This window comes from Eumetopias jubatus, unplaced genomic scaffold (genome assembly GCF_037043125.1).
Source record: "Eumetopias jubatus isolate StellerSeaLion01/CBP00866 unplaced genomic scaffold, mEumJub1_p1.0 scaffold_7, whole genome shotgun sequence".
In the NCBI taxonomy this organism is placed as follows: domain Eukaryota; kingdom Metazoa; phylum Chordata; class Mammalia; order Carnivora; family Otariidae; genus Eumetopias; species Eumetopias jubatus.
Window position 1 is genome coordinate 96,070,877 of NW_028274813.1, and position 10,799 is coordinate 96,081,675.

The window sequence follows — 10,799 nt, forward strand, 5'->3', positions numbered from 1 at the left end:
TAAAGTAGCTTCAGCCATCTGGGTTGAAGATAAGAACCCACAAGTAATTGAAGGTCAAGGTCTTGGGTACAAAAAGTAGAGGTTGCTTGTTGCTGCTGTAGCAGCCCAGTGGTCTTCTATTGCTTCTTTACTGCCAACTACCCACAGCTGCAAGCAGCCAAAGTCAGACACACTCTGCCAAGGGCAGGAGGAGGAGGAGCTATAGGCACCAGAACCACCCCCCCAAAGACATTCTGCTTTCTCTTCTGCTTTATCTTCTCACACTACCAGTCTTGCATATTTCTTTATTGTTCTGCCACTCATGACTTCCTTGGAAATGGTGACAATTTCACAAAAAGTCTTCTTTCCTACCTAAAGGTAGAACTCTTGGCTCTACTCATTTCTAATTGCATTTTCAAGACAGCCCTCCCAAGCCTTCAGGAGAAGGAAGGGGCCAAAGAATGAAGTTATTAGTGTTACTGCCTACACAGTATATATTCCTACAAAAATGCCAATCAATGACTCCAATCCCCCCCCACCTCCCCAGCATTCAACTTTCTTAGCTGAAGGGCTGTAGTCAATTCTATCTACTGTAGGTCTTACTTCCAAAACCAAAGCATCTGTCATATCCCCCAAATCTTCCAAGCTTCCACCAAGAGGGAAACCTCTCTGGTTCCTACAATCAGCTTCCCTCTACCTCTCTCCTACAACCACTTCACTCAATGTCCCAGCCTCCCAAAGACAATATGCAGATTACCTGAGGCCACTGAGCTGAAAGCCTCAGCATTTTTCTTTTTTCTTCTTTCTTTTTTAAATTATTTTTTTTCCTTAATTCATGTCCCCCTATTCACAATACCGGCAAAGGGCCTGGGCTATATATGGGTGGATATACTCTGCCTCCTTTTTCTGTACAGTCAGTGTAAGAACAGCCTGTGGTAAGAACCCTCAGGTTTTGGGCAACTCTCCTAGATCTCTAAAATTGAAACCTTGCTAAGTGGCTCCAACACTGTGTTACCCTGCTTATCACTGAACCATGTACATCTTAGGACACGGGTCTTGTGGTAGACCTACTGCGTGCAGGGCAACACCCCTCCCAGAGCATCTATAAGATACTAATATCTGCGACAACCATGCCTGAAACAGGTTTACAGGCCCTGCGAATAAATGAAGCAGGGGAAAGATTAAACTCCCCTGTTCCACAGCCAAAGACTCAAGTCACAACAGGCTTTTTATGGCTGCCCTTCTACATAGGCCCAGACTGAGCACAAAAGTCTGACACAATTCTTATCCAGTAATTATTAGTAAAAAGATGCATCCAAAATGGAATTCTATTGAGGAGAAGAATTCAGATTTAAAGAGCTTACACCAAGTCTCAATCATATGTAATCCAAAGAAGAGGTCCCCTTTGTATATCAATCTGACCAATAATGATTTGATTGTCTATAGAATACAGAACTCTGAAGTATAGTAAAGGATATCTTTGGAAATTCATTATAAAACCTGTATTAAGGCATTTATAGCTAGAGAGTCAAAATACGTTAGGTTTTCAAAGCAAAGCATAGATATGCTTGAGGAATGGAGGAAATTTACAGAAAGTCCTAAGTTTAACATTACTTTATTCCCTTTTCCCATTTCTTACTGTCTCAGAAGAAGGGAATAGTTCATCTGTCCTTGACTTTTTATATTTATTTACATGTTCCATAAATTATCTCTCTTATACTTATTTCACAGGTAAACTCTTAAGATAAATTCTCAAAAACAAATCTTACTATATATCTCTTATTTGCTTTTCCCTGTTCTCCATCCTTCTTCCTGCTGCTTACTCTGGGGGTCAAATTTTTCTTTTCTCAACCTTTTCCCTTATGGATATTCTCAATCTCTGCTTCAGCTGACTTGACCTAACCAACATATCTGCCATTAATTTTACATGAATAAATTACCTTACAACCATCCTGTCTTAAGTCTTATGACTCTTTTCAAAGTAAATTATTCAAAATAAATTATCCCTAAAGAACTTGAGTCCAAGAATCCACTGAAGTTACATGAGTGAGTCTTTATAAATTTTTAACTGTTTCAGAACAGGTGAAATTGGTTTAACTAAAAGCAAACTACAGATGAATTCAAAGGGAAGACATTCCCTATGTAAGAGCACTTTTATATTGCTATAACAAATTTGAAAGTCCTGAGATAATTACAAGTTATTGTTTTTCTTTGATTATATAATATATAATATATAATATATAATATTTTAAGTTGTTTTTATTAGATGCTTTAAACCTTTAGCAGTGAAAATCGCCTACTTACCCAGTGAGCTGTAACCATGATGCATTATCTGAAGAGAGAAATCTGAAACAATTTTAGGAGACAACAAATATCAGAGGCCTAAAAATGAATTGGACAGATGTGTATGGAGTGAAAGGGGGGAGAGTTCTTAGGGCTAAAATAAAGACATTTGGCTATGTGACTGAAGCAGGTGCCCTGGGGGTGGGGAGGGGGATGCAGGTGGGGAGTGAAGGAGTTGAGAGAACCCAAGTAACCAACCGGAAAGCCATGGAATATGTTTTCCAAACTCAGTCAACCTCCACTGCCCCAGCTTCCTCCATCTCCAAACTCCTTCCTAAATTTTTCCAACTGAGGTATCTGAGATAGGCAAGGGCAAGGGACAAGAGTCAATCTCAGTATCCAAAGACACCAAGGGAAGGAACAGGAAGGAACAAGAAGGAACAAGAATAATAAGCTTACCAATCAGTTCCCCCAAAGAAGATTATAGTAACAAAGCACCCACTTGAACTTCCAAAGGAAGATAGAAAGGAAAGAATGGAGGAAGGGAATCAGAATTCCAGAGGGAAAAACAATATTCTTTAGAAACCAAATATTGCATAATCAGCATTTCTCTTATTCCAACTGTCTCCCACAAAGTTAAGAGTCAAATTACTTCCAAAACCTGATCTTTGAATAATTTAACTACTTTACAATCACCCCGCAGGCAAACTGAAATCTATCAGGAAAAGTGTATCAAGAGAGTGTGTGCACATTAGGTTGTATAAACTCTTCGTAACCGATCAACAGCCAGCATTGAAAACATTCATTATGTAGAATTCACAACTAAAGATGAATTTTTCCATTTTCACTTTTTTAAAATTCCATTGTTCTCCTACAGAATTAGCGAGATAAAAAATGTTGTGTACCTTTTTTTTTCTCCTCACTGAAAGGCTGGTTAACAGACTTCTCCAGCCCTTCCAAAGTTATCGCCAATAGCCCAGTGCCCTCTAGTGGTGTTCCCGCCACACTGCTTCTCTAGCCTCTGCGGCTACCTAGGTTGTTTTTAAACATTCTGCATCTACAGCTCCGAAGATAAATTAGTGGCTTAAGAAAAGTGCTGTTTGGATTGAACACAAATCATTTGACAAACGGAAGGAGAAATAGGTATAATGGACTCTAAAATCAAGCAGTACAATTATTTATGGCAGGGGCAATGATTATGTCATTGTCCTCTTTCAAAAAAATATTCAATTTGATTTTTTAAAAAAACAGCCTTGTTACATGACTGAATTACCATTAATTGTGGATTTACGTGACTGGCTTCAGAAACAGACAATGAACTGAACCAAATCTAACCAAAGTGATCCAGCAAGCAGGGGAGTGATAAGAGAGCATCATGCTAGGCCATAATGGGAGGAAGCTAATTTTCTCCAGGTTTACATCCTCTTAGTCTGAGCTGAGAATGGGCTAAGGGAGTCAGATGTTATGAGAAAACAAAGCTCCTTGTGAAGGAAGAGTTGAGCTCTTCCAGAAAGCAACCCTTTCAAATATCTTGAGAACCATTTCTTGACAGAAACTTTAACCCTACAGTCCTTGATCCAGCAGCTTTTTAAATGACATTATAGGGTGACCCTTGTTGGTGGGGTGGGGGGTTTCCAATAGAAGACTTTGTCCACCACGCAAAGGTTCATTTTATCCTCATATGTGAAAAAATCAGAACCTCCATATTTGCTACCAAAAACTATCAAATAATCCAAGAGTAATTTCAATCTGGGATCTATGAGGTCTCCCTGTGAAAAAGAGAAAGGACATCCCCACAGCCCCCTGCTCCATTCTGACTAGTCTGTTCCTGGGGCTAGAGACCTTGTAAGTGACATTCCCTTGCAAAACAAGATATCAGGAAATGGTTTCTTTTGCTACTAAAATAATGAATTGTGGTCCTGTATAGGAGTGTTGAGTCATTTATGTGCCAGGAATTGGACACAAGTTGGAGGAACAGAAATAAATAAAACACAGTCTCTACCCACAAGGATTTCAATCAAGTCGGATACAAAGACAAGTGAACATAATTAGAATATAACACTGTAAACACTAATAAAAATATGCACAAAGTAGGAGCTAAGAAGAGAGGGTTCTAACAAGATCCATGATTTCAAAATCAAAGTTTGTTTTGTGTCCCCAAATTCATCATTTTCATTCAGTGAGGATTTGGAGACCACCTGGATTCTTCTCATACATTTCTTTTTTTTTTCTTTTTATTGTTTTATTTATTTTTGCTGGACTACTAAACTGATTGTACTACTTTGGGGGGCTTTTTTTTTGCAGGTAAAATTTTTTTAAGGGATATCATCCTTACAGATATCCTGTGAAGTCTCTTCTACTTTTTTAAAATTTTATTATGGTATATTAATCACATACAATACATCATTAGTTTTTGATGTAGTGTTCCATGATTCATTGTTTGCACATAACACCCAGTGCTCCATTCAATATGTACCCTCTTTAATACCCATCACCAGGCTAACCCATCACCTCAACCCCCCAGAACCCTCAGTTTGTTTCTCAGAGTCCATAGTCTCATGGTTCATCTCCCCCTCCGATTTCCCCCACTTCATTTTACCCTTCCTACTATCTTCTTCTTTTTTTTTACATATGTATTATTTGTTTCAGAGGTACAGGTCTGTACATTTCTGATACAGGTTTCAAAGGAAAAGAGCTGATGATAAATACATTAGCCAAAATATGACAAAATATGATTTGCTCATACCCAGAGAAGCATCCAACATAAATAGCAACCTACTCAAAAACACAGAAGAGGGAGTTTCAAGGAGAGTAGGTTATGTTAGATAGCGATTAGGGTAAGGAAAATTCAAACTGAAAGAACGGACTGCTAGATTTGGCAGTAAAGAGGTCACTACTGAATTCAAAACAAACCACTTCAGTAGAGTGATGAATACAAGAATCTAGGCTGAAAAAGATGTGTTTAAATAGGAAATACAGATTCTGAACACCTACGAACTCAACAGGAGATTGAAGAAAAGAAAAGCAACAACTCTCTGAACAGAAAAGTGACCACTTTCTGGAAGAACTTTTCTGATTTGTTTAGAGTATATTTTCTGGGGACGTTGTTACCCTGTTAGCATTTTGTTCTCTCATTCATCTATTCTCCTCTGGACAAAATGACAAAATGGAAAAAGCACCTCAACAAAAAGAACAAGAGGTAGTACCAACTGGCAGGGACCTACTCAATATGGACATTAGTACAATGTCAGACCTAGAGTTCAGAATCATGATTTTAAAGATGCCAGCTGGGCTTGAAAAAGCATGGAATTTATTAGAGAAACCCTTTCTGGAGAAATAAAAGAACTAAAATCTAACCAAGTCATAATCAAAAGGCTATTAATGAGGTGCAATGAAAAATGGGGGCGCTAACTGCTAGGATAAATGAGGCAGAAGAGAGAATCAGTGATATGGAAGACCAAATGATGGAAAATAAAGAAGCTGAGAAAAGGAGAGATAAACAACTACTGGGTCAAGAGGGCAGAATTTGAGAGATAAGCGATACGATAAGACGAAACAACATTAGAATAATTGGGATCCCAGAAGAAGAAGAGAGAGGGGGGCAGAAGGTATATTGGAGCAAATAATAGCAGAGATCTTCCCTAATTTGGGGAAGGAAATAGGCATCAAAATCCAAGAGGCACAGAGAACCCCTCTCAAAATCAGTAAAAAGAGGTCAACACCCCAACATCTAATAGTAAAACAAGTCTTAGAGACAAAAAGAAAATACTGAAAACAGCTCGGCAGAAGAGATCTGTAACCTACAATCATAGAAACATGAGATTGGCAATAGACCTATCCACAGAGACCTGGCAGGGCAGAAAGGACTGGCATGATAACTTCAGAGCACTAAATGAGAAAAATATGCAGCCAGGAATACCATATCCAGATAGGCTGTCATTGAAAATAGAAGGAGAGATAAAAAGCTTCCAGGAAAAACACTAAAGGAATTTACAAACACAAAACCAGCCCTACCATAAATATTGAAAGGGGTCCTCTAAGCAAAGAGAGAGCCTAAAAGCAGCAAAGATCAGAAAGAAACACAGACAATATACAGTAACAGTCACCTTACAGGCAACACAGTGGCACTAAATTCATATCTTTCAATAGTTACCCTGAATGTAAATGGGCTAAATGCACCAATCAAAAGACACAGGGTATCAGATTGGATTAAGAAACAAGACCCATCGATATGCTGTCTGCAAGAGACTCATTTTAGACCTAAAGACACCCCCAGATTGAAAGTGAAGGGGTAGAAAGCCATTTACCATGCTAATGGACACCAAAAGAAAGCTGGGGTGGCAATCCTTATATCAGACAAAGTAGATTTTAAACCAAAGACTGTAATAAAAGATGAGGAAGGACACTATATCCTACTTAAAGGGTCTATCCAACAAGAAGATCTAACAATTGTAAATATCTATGCCCCTAACATGGGAGCAGCCAATTATATAAGGCAATTAATAACAAAAGCAAAGAAACACATTGACAACAATACAATAATAGTGGGGGACATTAACACCCCCTTCACTGACATGCACAGATCAACTAAGCAAAAGATCACAAGGAAATAAAGACTTTAAATGACACACTGGACCAAATGGACTTCACAGACATATTCAGAACATTCCATCCCAAAGCAACGGAATACACATTCTTCTCTAGTGCCCATGGAACATTCTCCAGAATAGATCACATCATAGGTCACAAATCAGGACTCAACCGGTACCAAAAGATTGGGATTATTCCCTGCATATTTTCAGACCACAATGCCTTGAAACTAGAACTCAGTCACAAGAGGAAAGTCAGAAAGAACTCAAATACATGGAGGCTAAAGAGCATCCTACTAAAGAATGAATGGGTCAACCAGGAAATTGAAGAAGAATTTAAAAAATTTATGGAACGCAATGAAAATGAAAACACAACTGCTCAAAATCTTTGGGATGCAGCAAAGGCAGTCCTGAGAGGAAAGTATATAGCAATACAAACCTTTCTCAAGAAACAAAAAAGTTCTCAAATATACAACCTAACCCGACACTTAAAGGAGCTAGAGAAAAAACAGCAAATAAAGCTTAAATCTAGCAGGAGAAGCGAAATAATAAAGATCAGAGCAGAAATCAGTGAAATAGAAAGCAAAAGAACAGTAGAACAGATCAACGAAACTAAGAGCTAGTTCTTTGAAAGAATTAATAAGATTGATAAACTCCTGGCCAGAATTATCAAAAAGAAAAGAGAAATGACCCAAATCAACAAAATAATGAATGAAAGAAGAGAGATCACAACCAACACCAAAGATATACAAACAATTATGAAAACATATTATGAGCAACTCTATGCCAGCAAATTAGATAACCTGGAAGAAATGGATGCATTCCTAGTGATGTATCAACTACCAAAACTGAACCAGGAAGAAATAGAAAACCTGAACGGACCTATAACCACTACGGAAATTGAAGCAGTCATCAAAAATGCCGAAAAAACGAAAGCCCAGGGCCAGATGGCTTCCCAGGGGAATTCTATCAAACATTTAAAGAAGAATTAATACCTATTCTTCTGAAACTGTTCCAAAAAATAGAAATGGAAGGAAAACTTCCAAACTCATTTTATGAGGCCACCATTACCTTGATCCCAAAACCAGACAAAGACCCCATCAGAAAGAATTACACACCAATATCCTTGTTGAACATGGATGCAAAAATTCTCACCAAAATACTAGCCAATAGGATCCAACAGTACATTAAAGGAATTATTCACCATGACCAAGTAGGATTTATCCCTGGGCTGCAAGGTTGGTTCAACATCTTCAAATCAATCAACGTGATACAATACATTAACAAAAGAAAGAACAAGAATCATATGATCCTTTCAATAGATCTCAATAGATGAAGAGAAAGCATTTGACAAAGTACAGCATCCTTTCTTGATCAAAACTCTTCAGAGTATAGACATAGAGGGTACATACCTCAATATCATAAAAGCCATCTATGAAAAACCTACAGCGAATATCATTCTCAATGCTGAGAACTTTCCCCCTAAGGTCAGGAATGCAGCAGGGATGTCCATTATCACCACTGCTATTCAAGATAGTATTAGAAGTCCTAGCCACAGAAATCAGACAACAAAAAGAATAGGCAAAGAAGAAGTCAAACTCTCACGGTTTGCAGATGATATGACACTTTATGTGGAAAACCCAAAAGACTCCACCCGAAAACTGCTAGAACTCATACAGGAATTCAGTCAAGTGGCAGGATATAAAATCAATGCACAGAAATCAGTGTCATTCCTATACACCAACAACAAGACAGAAGAGAGAGAAATTAAGGAGTTGATCCCATTTACAATTGCACCCAAAAACATAAGATACCTAGGAATAAATCTAACCAAAGAGGCAAAGGATCTATACTCAGAAAACTATGAAATACTCATGAAAGAAACTGAGGAAGACACAAAGAAATGGAAAAACGTTCCATGCTCATGGATTGGAAGAACCAACATTGTGAAGATGTCAATGCTACCTAGAGCAATCTACACATTCAATGCAATCCCCATCAAAATACCATCCACTTTTTTCAAAGAAATGGAACAGATAATCCTAAAATTTGTATGGAACCAGAAAAGACCCCAAATAGCCAGAGGCATGTTGAAAAAGAAAAGCAAAGCTGGCGGCATCCCAATTCCGGACTTCCAGCTCTATTACAAAGCTGTCATCATCAAGACAGTATGGTACTGGCACAAAAACAGACACATAGATCAATGGAACAGAATCGAGAGCCCAGAAATGGACCCTCAACTCTATGGTCAACTAATCTTTGACAAAGCAACAGAGAATGTCCAATGGAAAAAAGACGGTCTTTTCAACAAATGATGTTGGGAAAATTGGACAGCCACATGCAGAAGAATGAAACTGGACCATTTCCTTATGCCACACACAAAAATAGACTCCAAACGGTTGAAAGACCTAAATGTGAGACAGGAGTCCATCAACATCCTAAAGGAGAACACAGGCAGCAACCTCTTTGACCTCAGCCACGGCAACTTCTTCCTAGAAACACGGCCAAAGGCAAGGGAAGCCAGGGCAAAAATGAACTATTGGGACTTCATCAAGATAAAAAGCTTTTACACAGCAAAAGAAACAGTCCACAAAACCAAAAGACAACCGACAGTATGGGAGAAGATATTTACAAATGACATATCAGATAAAGGGCTAGTATCCAAAATCTATAAAGAACTTATCAAACTCAACACCCAAAGAACAAATGATCCAATCAAGAAATGGGCAGAAGACATAAACAGACATTTTTCCAAAGAAGACATCCAAATGGCCAACAGACACATGAAAAAGTGCTCCACATCGCTCGGCATCAGGGAAATCCAAATCAAAACCTCAATGAGATACCACCTCACACCCGTCAGAATGGCTAAAATTAACAAGTCAGAAAAAAAAATACAAGTCAGGAAACGACAGATGTTGGCGGGGATGCGGAGAAGGGGAACCCTCCTACACTGTTGATGGGAATGAAAGCTTGTACAGCCACTCTGGAAAACAGTGTGGAGGTTTCTCAAAAAGAGAAAATAGAGCTACCATACAATCCAGTAATTGCACTACTGGGTATATACCCCAAAGATACAAATGTAGGGATCCGAAGGGGTACATGCACCCCAATGTTTATAGCAGCAATGTCCACAATAGCCAAACTGTGGAAAGAGCCAAAATGTTCATCGACAGATGAATGGATAAAGAAGGTGTGGTATATATATACAATGGAATATTACGCATCCATTAAAAGGAATGAGATCTTGCCATTTGCAACGATGTGGGTGGAGCTGGAGGGTATTATGCTGAGCAAAATAAGTCAGTCAGAGAAAGACATGTATCATATTATCTCACTGATATGAGGAATTCTTTTTTTTTTAATTTTTTTACCATTATTTTATTTTTTTATTATGTTAATCACCATACATTACATCATTCGTTTTTGATGTAGTGTTCCATGATTCATTGTTTGCATTTAACACCCAGTGCTCCATGCAGAACGTGCCCTCTTTAATACCCATCACCAGGCTAACCCATCCCCCAACCCCCCTCCCCTCTAGGACCCTCAGTTTGTTTTTCAGAGTCCATCGTCTCTCATGGTTCGTCTCCCCCTCCAATTTCCCCCCCTTCATTTTTCCCCTCCTGCTATCAACTTTTTTTTTTTAGATTTTTTTATTGTTATGTTAATCACCATATATTACATAATTTGTTTTGGTGTACTGTTCCATGATTCATTGTTTGTTCATAACACCCAGTGCTCCATGCAGAATGTGCCCTCCTCAATACCCATCACCAGGCTAACCCATCACCCCACCCTCCTCCCCTCCAGAAACCTCAGTTTGTTTTTCAGAGTCCATCATCTCTCCTGGTTCGTCTCCCCCTCTGACTTACTCCCCTTCATTCTTCCTCTCCTGCTATCTTCTTCTTTTTCTTTTTTCTTAAAATATGTTGCGTTGTTTGTTTC

At 38.6% G+C, this 10,799-nt stretch overlaps 1 non-coding gene across 1 annotated transcript; it reads right to left on the reverse strand.

The window, feature by feature from the left end:
• Nucleotides 1–812: 812 nt before the first annotated feature.
• On the reverse strand, nt 813–924 carry LOC114206615 (small nucleolar RNA SNORA51). Its single transcript, XR_003608695.1, has one exon. It is a non-coding gene; the product is annotated as a small nucleolar RNA SNORA51 (small nucleolar RNA).
• Nucleotides 925–10,799: the final 9,875 nt, after the last annotated feature.